The 8,723-nt window shown below is 46.4% G+C and overlaps 1 protein-coding gene across 1 annotated transcript in view; it reads right to left on the reverse strand.

Annotated features, from left to right (window-relative positions):
- LOC105494643 (zinc finger and BTB domain containing 8B) overlaps positions 1-4,090 on the reverse strand; it is a 28,867-nt gene extending 24,777 nt beyond the window's left edge. Inside the window, exons 1-3 of the mRNA XM_011763259.2 lie at positions 3,856-4,090; positions 2,881-2,971; positions 1,044-2,077 (exon numbers count right to left, since the gene is read on the reverse strand). The gene's annotated coding sequence lies outside the window, so the exon portion shown is untranslated. The remainder of the gene's footprint in view (positions 1-1,043; positions 2,078-2,880; positions 2,972-3,855) is intronic.
- Positions 4,091-8,723: the final 4,633 nt, after the last annotated feature.

An 8,723-nucleotide genomic window follows, 5' to 3' on the forward strand; every position in this document is an offset into this window, starting at 1 on the left:
CCAACCTGAGAATAACAAAAACCTGCTCCTCAATTTTAGCAAAATATTGAGCACTATTCCTTATAAAACACTGTGCAAAGTACGAGCATATTCATTTTACTTTTTAAATTAAATTTTTTAAAAGGCACGGTCTTGCTCTGTTGCCCAGGCTGGAGTGCACGATCCTACCTCAATGCAGCCTGGAACTCCTGGGCTCAAGAGATCCTCCCAACCTCAGCTTCCCTAGTAGCAGGGACTACAGGTGCGCGCCACCATGCCCGGCTTTTACAAGCACATTAGTTTTCACCTCACAATAACCCAGTGCAACAGATACTCTAACTACATCCTCTTTTTCAGAGGAGGAACTGAGATTCAAAGATAAAAATAACATCACCAAGTTAGGAATGGAACAGAGAGACTGACTCCCGGGTTGACATCCTTAACCACTATGCTAACCGGCCTCTCCAAACCCTCCAGGACACGATGCGACAGGTTGGGGAAGTCACTCCTTTCTTTTAGGCATGGATCGGAGGAGAACGACATTAGAGAAGTTTCCATTTCCACACGAAGAATTTCAGGGTCAACTGCATCTAAATTGCTCGCAAGACAGACCCCCGCCCAGCACCAGACGACCTGCACAGGCCACCAGAACCAGCTACAGGGCATGGCCCCCGAGGATGGGGCCCCGAGGCCTAGCCCCTCCCGTGGCCCGCGGACAAAGTGGCCATCGCTGCGGCTGGCACTTCCCCAGTGTGGCTGAGCCCCCACGCCTGGGTACCATTCACCGTGGAAGAAGTCGGCGCTGCGACCCCCGGCTGGACGACGCGGAGAGCACCCAATGACAGGGAAGCTGGGAGCCCACAGCCGTGCCTGCCCCTCCCCACGCTGGAAGGGCTCGCAGGGCGGAGGTCCCAGGAGTTGCCAGGGCCAAGCGGTCCGAAGGAGGATGACTGAGTGGCGGCAATCCTGCTCCCTAACCCCAATCTCAGGCCAGCCTCCCGGGTGCTCGGAATCCTCCCCAAACCAACGAAAGCGGCAGCGCCAACCCGCTTCTTGACGCTCACCTTCCAGCGGGTTCCAGCAGCGCAGCCACGGAGCTCCGCGCACCGACACGCCCCCCTTTCATTCACCTGGCGCCCTCCGATGAGAGGCGGGGCGGCTGGCCAATCGCGGGAGCGCCTGGCCTCGGGAAGGCGGGCCCTTCGGCCAGCAGGGTGGTCAATGGCGCTGGTGCCCCTCGGAGGATGCGCTCTGAAGGCGCCGGTGCTAGCAGGGTGATGGGAGTTGTGGTCTCAGCGCTGGCTTTTCTGGTAAAGATAGAGTGGACAAAACTACAAGTACCAAGATGCCAAAAGGGGCGAGGACCAGTGCTAGCGAAAGGCTGCAGCTCGGTTCGGTCTTTTGAGTCCCACTTGAGGGACCTGCCAAGTACCGGTGTCTTTGTCTGGAGAGCGAAAAGCACGTCGTGGGTATTAATGCAGCCCAGGGAATAAGAGCTGTGACTCATCAGTCAGCACATATTTCACCTACTGGCGCTCTCCGCAAAGATCTGGAAATAAGTGAAATGATTTAATCGATTCAACAGGTTTTTATTGCATACCCGCGGTTTCCTTTACTGGGTAGTCGTTACAAAAGATAAAAGATTCAGCTCTTCCCTTGACAGGCTCTCCGGTTCGTACATACTAGTGAAACGGTTAAATGGCAGTACTAGGTGCTAAGTGACCGTACAGGCGTGTTCTGGAACAGCTGTGAGCAAGACAAGGCAGCTTACCGCTCTCAGGGAGCTTAGTTCTAATGGGGGTGTATTCGTTTGCTAGGGCTGCTCTACCTAAATGTCACCAACCGGGTGGCGTCAATAACAGATCTTATTGTGTCACAATCCTGGGGGCATCTGAAAGCAAGATGTTGGCAGGGTTCGTTCCTTCTGTGAGGAAACGGTCTGTTCCAGACTTCTCTCCTGGGCTTACATATGGCCATCTTCATGTTCACAGGGCATATTCCCTGTATATGTCTCCATGTCAAAATGTCTCCTTTTGGTTGTGGTGAGTCGAGATCGCGCCACTGCACTCCAGCCTGGGGCGACAGACAGAGACTCCGTCTAAAAAAAAATACAATACAATACAATAAAAATTAAGTATTTTTATAAGGATACCAGTCATATTGGACTAGGGATTCACTCTACGCCAGTATGACTTTTTTTTTTTTTTTTTTTTTAAATGTATGGAGTCTCGCTCTGTCGCCCAGGCTGGAGTGGTGGCGGGTGGATCACTTGAGGTCAGGAGTTTGAGACCAGCCTGGCCAACATGGTGAAACCCCATTTCTACTAAAAATACAAAAATAAGCCTGGCGTGGGTGGTGTGTGCTAGTAATCCCAGCAACTCAGGAGGCTGAGGCAGAGGAATGGCTTGAACCCGGGAGGTGGAGATTGCAGTAAGTGGAGATCTGGCCACTGCACTCCAGCCTGGGCAGCAGAGCAAGACTCTGTCTCAAAAAAAAAACAAAAAAAACAAAAAAAAGACTACCCTCTCCACTGAGAGACCCTAATGAGAAGTAGTGAGCCATGCTAAGATGAAACAGAAAACCGGTTGGTACATGTCTAAAAAACGGGAGGATGCCATTGGGTTGAGGAAGTGGATGGCAGGTAGACCAGCTTCATGGGCATGCAACCCATGTGGTGGCACAGGGCCGCATCCTCAGAAAGGGCTGGTGCTTCCAGGTGAAGTTTTTTACTTAACAAAACAAAACAAAACAAAAAAAGAGCCAGGTGCGGTGGCTCACACCTGTAATCCCAGCACTTTGGGAGGCTGAGGCAGGCGGATCACTTGAGACCAGCCTGCCCAACATGGCAAAACCCAGTCTCTACTGAAAATACAAAAATTAGCTGGGCATGGTGACACATACCTGTAATTCCAGCTACTTGGGAGGCTGAGGCATGAGAATCTCTTGAACTTGAAAGGTGGAGGTTGCAGTGAGCCAAGATCGTGCCACTGCACTGTTTCAAAAAAAGAAGAAGAGGAAGAGGAGGAGGACCAGGAAGAAGAAAAATTAAATTACTAACAAATAAAAATAATAAAGTCTAAATAAATATTTTAAGAATTCAAAAAAAAGGAAAGAAAGGGCTGATACCTGGTTTAATGCTCTGCCATTGCCCTCTTAAAATTCTTAATAGTTTTTTTTTTTTTTTTTTTTTTTTTTTGAGACGGAGTCTCACGCTGTTGCCCAGGCTGGAGTGCAGTGGCGCGATCTCGGCTCACTGCAAGCTCCGCCTCCCGGGTTCCCGCCATTCTCCTGCCTCAGCCTCCTGAGTAGCTGGGACTACAGGCGCCCGCCACCGCGCCCGGCTAATTTTTTGTAATTTTAGTAGAGACGGGGTTTCACTGTGGTCTCGATCTCCTGACCTTGTGATCCGCCCGCCTGGGCCTCCCAAAGTGCTGGGATTACAGGCTTGAGCCACCGCGCCCGGCCCTTAATAGTTTTTGAACAAGGAGCTCTGCATTTTCATTTTGCACTGATCCCCACAAATTATATAGCCAGTCCAGGTGACAGGAAATATGAATGGATAGAGAAGCAAAGGCCAGATTACATAGGAATTTGTAGGCCACCTTAAGGAGTTTGGATTTTTTCTTAGAAATGTGAAGGGACACCTTTGAAGGATCTTAAGCAGGGAAGAGATAAGATATGATCTCTCCCCTGCTGATAGATGCTGGTAACTGGGGATAGGGTAGAGGTGGTAGAGATGGAGGGATTTGTTTAGGATATATTTTAGAACTTGTCAAAAATGTAATTGCAGTTCACTCTAAAGGTAACTTAATAATTTTAGGTGGTGAAATGTCAGCCAAACACCACTGTACTATCTATCAAAGAAAAGCAGTTTACCTATTTCTTGTAAAGCTGGATACCCAGAGAGGGACAGCAGCAGTTACATCTTTCCTCTTAGTGTGGCTGTCCTTGCCACTCAGTCCCCAAAGGCCATCTTGGGTGCTGAGGACTTTTGATCATCAAGGCAGCAGAGAAAGCATCAGAAGTGAGGAGCACCAAGCTTCTCTGGGCTCAGCCTTTTGTATCTTCTCACCTGCGAAGTCATGTCATTGATGCCTTCACCTTAATTGTGACTCTACCTGGAACTCAGCCTAGTATTCATTCCACATTTCCTGCACCCAGGCTCCAAGTTTCAGGTCCCAAATTTTATGACTATGGCACATGCAACCTGTGCTGGATGACCTAGTAACATTCCAGACTGCTAACGTAAAAGGGCTTTTTAGGGTGGACTGCACAGGACATGATCCTGACAACTAGGCATAGGAAATGTCTAGAGGCCTTATGATCTCTAGATATGATGTGGTCTGCTGTGGGACTTACTCTATCCACCTAGACCAGCACAACCTTTAGTATTAGACACTCTGAACTTCGGTGTATCTTTCAAAGTTCAGTTGAAACCAACCTGGCTAGTTTAAGCAGAAAGCAACCTGGCTAGTTTAAACAGAAAAGAATTCCTATAAGGAATTAGGTAATACAAATTGTCAGGAAGGCTAGAGAATGACTCTGCAAGGATGACTCCAAACTGTCCCACCAGGGTAGCTACCCATTTTTGCTGCTATCAGGAAAGTAAGAAATGAGGATGTCATCACTGTACCCGTTAAGCTCAACAACACACTGCCGTGGCTGTGATTCAGGGACTGGAAGTCAACATCACCCTTGCTGCCCCTGAAACAGCCTCTCAACCCCTACATGGCTAGTGACTGGACCCTACAACCCTGCTGCAGACACGCCTCATACCTCTGCTGCCATACATCAGCAGCAAGCAGCAGGCGGGTGGCCTCCACCTCATTTCCAAATCCTGGCCATGACGTTTTAACTCTCCAGATTCTGCAGCACAGGAAGGGACAGTAGAAGGAGATGGGAATGGATGCTGAGTGCCAATCGACAATACCCAGCAGCATGAATGGCACAGCAACGTGTCACTGAATTTAAAACTTAGGACCTCCAGAGCAACAAATAGAGAATTAAAAATTGCTGGCTGGGAGCAGTGGCTTATGCCTGTAATCCCAGCACTGGGAGGATAAAAAAGGTGGATCAGCTGAGGTCTGTAGTTTGAGACTAATCTGGCCAACATCGCGAACCGCCCCCCCCGCCCACTAAAAATACAAAAATTAGGCTGGGTGTGGTAGCTCATGCTTGCAATCCTAGCACTTTGGGAGACCAAGGAAGGCAGATCACCTGAGGTCAGGAGTTTGAGACCAGCCTGGCCAACACGAAACGCCTCTTTACTAAAAATACAAAAAAAGTAGCCAGGTGTGGTACCACGCACATGTAGTCCCAGCTACTTGGGAGGCTGAGGCATGAGAATCACTTGAACCCAGGAAGCAGAAGTTATAGTGAGCAGAGATGGTGCCACTGCACTCCACCGTGGGCAACAGAGTAAAACTCTATCTAAAAAAAATACGTAAATAAAAATAAAAATACAAAAATTAGCTGGGTGTGGTAGCACAGAACTGTAATCCCAGCTACTTGGTAGGCTGAGGCATGAGAATCACTTGAGCCTGGGAGGTGGAGGTTGCAGTGAGCTAAGATGGCACCACTACACTCCAGCCCGGGTGACAGAGCAAGACTCTGTCAAAAAAAAAAAAAAAAAAAAAAAATTTCTAAGGGATGACTTCCTGCAAAACAAGGAACCCTATCTTCCCAAAGGGAAATGAGAAAGCATTGCAGCAGGCACTATTTGTTTCCCTTGTCTCTTCCTTAATTGTTTTGATTTAAGATATCATAGAATATTCGGAGCTGTTTATTAGTTTCTACAATGCCAGAGTAATTGACTGAAGTATCAGGGTATAACCCCTTCTCTGGTAACTGACACATTTTTGAGTACTGATTGATGTTGGGAGATAGCTTCTGTCAAGAAGTTGACCTTCTGGAGTGCTACAAAGGATACATTCATGAAAACCTCTAGTGGTTAGGGACAAATTGTGAATACCCACGGGGTGACTTTTGCACATAAGAAAGCAAAAAACAGGCTGGGTGTGGTGGCTCACACCTGTAATCCTAGTACTTTGAGAGGCTGAGGCGGGCAGTTCACTTGAGGTCAGGAGTTCGAGACCAGGCTGGCCAACAGGGCAAAATCCCATCTCTACTAAAAATACCAAAAAAAAAAAAAAAAAAAAAAGGCATGGTGGTGTGTGTCTGTAATCCCAGCGACTCAGGAGGCTGAGGCAGGAGAATTGCTTGAACCTGGGAGATGGAGGTTGCAGTAAGCCAGGATCACTGCACTCCAGCCTTGGTGACAGAGTGAGATCCTGTCTCAATAAATAAATAAATAAATAAAAATTTAAAAAGGAAAAACCAACCCCCCTACCCCTAACACCAGGACATGTTCTGGCCTGACAGTGCCCTATAGAAGCACTTGCTCTAACTGGTTAAAGGGACAGTGTTATGATGCCAGCAGGCTCCAAGTTCCTAATGGTACAAGTACTTGACCCAGGATAGGATGCTGCTGACTTATTTTTCACCAAACCACAACAGTCCTCCCACTAATATATGCACAGAGCCAAGAGTTGTGCTTGAGTAGGATGGGGAGCATGCTCCCTTTCATGGCAATGCTTTGCATGAAAACATAGCAGGAGAGTGATACGGTTTGGCTGTATGTCCTCACCCAAATTTCATCTTGAATTGTAGCTCCCATAACTCCCATGTGTTGTGAGAGGAACCCAGTGGGAGGTAATTGAATCATGGGAGCAGGGTGCTGTTCTCATGATGGTGAATAAGTCTCAGGAGATCTGATGGTTTTATAAAGGGCAGTTCCTCTGCACACACCCTCTTGCCTGCCACCACATAAGACATGCCTTTGCTCCTCCTTCACCTTCCACCATGATTATGAGGCCTCCCCAGTCACGTGGAACTGTTTTTTGCTTTCTTATAGTGCAAAAGTCACCCCGTGGGTATTCACAATTTGTCCCTAAATTCATTAAACCTCTTCTTCTTTAAAATTACCAAGTCTTGGGTATGTCTTTATTAGCAGCATGAGAACAGACTAATACAGAGAGAAATGAGGATCTGGGGAAGCTGCCCCCAATATTTCAATATAGGTTCTTTCTATTTTCCCTAAGTGTTGGCCAGTCTGAGAAGTAAAGAGAAAGAGTACAAAGAGAAGAATTTTACAGCTGGGCCTCCAGGGGTAACATCACATGTAGGTAGGTCTGTGATATTCCCTGAGCCACAAAACCAGCAAGTTTTTATTAGTGATTTTAAAAGGGGAGGGGGGTATGAACATGGAGTAGGTCACAAAGATTGCATGCTTCAAACAGCAATAAAGGTCACAAGGCAAAGGCAAAATTAGAATTACTGATGAGGGTCTATGTCCCACTGTGCACATATTGTCTTGATAAACATCTTAACAGAAAACAGGGTTCAAGAGCAGAGAACTGGTCTGACCAAAATTTACCAGGCTGAAAGTTCCCAATCCTAGTAAGCCTGAGGGTACTGCAGGAGACCAGGGCATAGTTCGTCCTTATCTCAACCGCATAAGACAGACACTCCCACAGCAGCCGTTTATAGACCTTCCCCCAGGAATGCATTCCTTCCCCAGGATATTCCTTGCTGGAAAAAGAATTCAGCAATATCTCTCCTACTTGCATGTCCATTTATAGGCTCTGTGCAAGAAGAAAAATATGCCTCTCTTCTGCCTGATCCTGCAGGCAGTCAGACCTTATGGTTATCTTCCCTCGTTCCCTGAAAATCGCTGTTATTCTGTTCTTTTTCAAGGTGCACTGATTTCATATTATTTGAACACACATGTTTTACAATCAATTTGTACAATAGTGGTCCTGAGGTGATGTACATTCCCAGCTTATAAAGATAACAGGATTAAGAGATTAAAGTAAAGTCAGGCATAAGAAATTATAAGAGTAGGAGTGGTGAGAGAGGGCATCCCTGTCTTGTGCCAGTTTTCAAGGGGAATGCTTCCAGTTTTTGCCCATTCAGTATGATATTGGCTGTGGGTTTGTCATAAACAACTCTTATTATTTTGAGATACGTTCCATCAATACCGAATTTATTGAGAGTTTTTAGCATGAAGGGCTGTTGAATTTTGTCAAATGCCTTTTCTGCATCTATTGAGATAATCATGTGGTTTTTGTCTTTGGTTCTGTTTATATGCTGGATTACATTTATTGATTTGCATATATTGAACCGGCCTTGCATCCCAGGGATGAAGCCCACTTGATCATGGTGGATAAGCTTTTTGATGTGCTGCTGGATTCGGTTTCCCAGTATTTTATTGAGGATTTTTTCATCGATGTTCATCAGGGATATTGGTCTAAAATTCTCTTTTTTTGCTGTGTCTCTGCCAGGCTTTGGTAACAGGATGATGTTGGCTGCATAAAATGAGTTAGGAAGGATTCCCTCTTTTTCTGTCAATTGGAATAGTTTCAGAAGGAATGGTACCAGCTCCTCCTTGTACCTCTGGTAGAATTCAGCTGTGAATCCGTCTGGTCCTGGACTTTTTTTTGGTTGGTAGGCTATTAATTATTGCCTGAGTTTCAGAGCCTGTTATTGGTCTATTCAGGGATTCAACTTCTTCCTGGTATAGTCTTGGGAGGGTGTATGTGTCCAGGAATTTATCCATTTCTTCCATATTTTCTAGTTTATTTGCATAGAGGTGTTTATAGTATTCTCTGATGGTTGTTTATATTTCTGTGGGGTCAGTGGTAATATCCCCTTTATCATTTTTTATTGTGTCTATTTGATTCTTC

This window comes from Macaca nemestrina, chromosome 1, assembly GCF_043159975.1.
Source record: "Macaca nemestrina isolate mMacNem1 chromosome 1, mMacNem.hap1, whole genome shotgun sequence".
Classification (NCBI taxonomy): domain Eukaryota; kingdom Metazoa; phylum Chordata; class Mammalia; order Primates; family Cercopithecidae; genus Macaca; species Macaca nemestrina.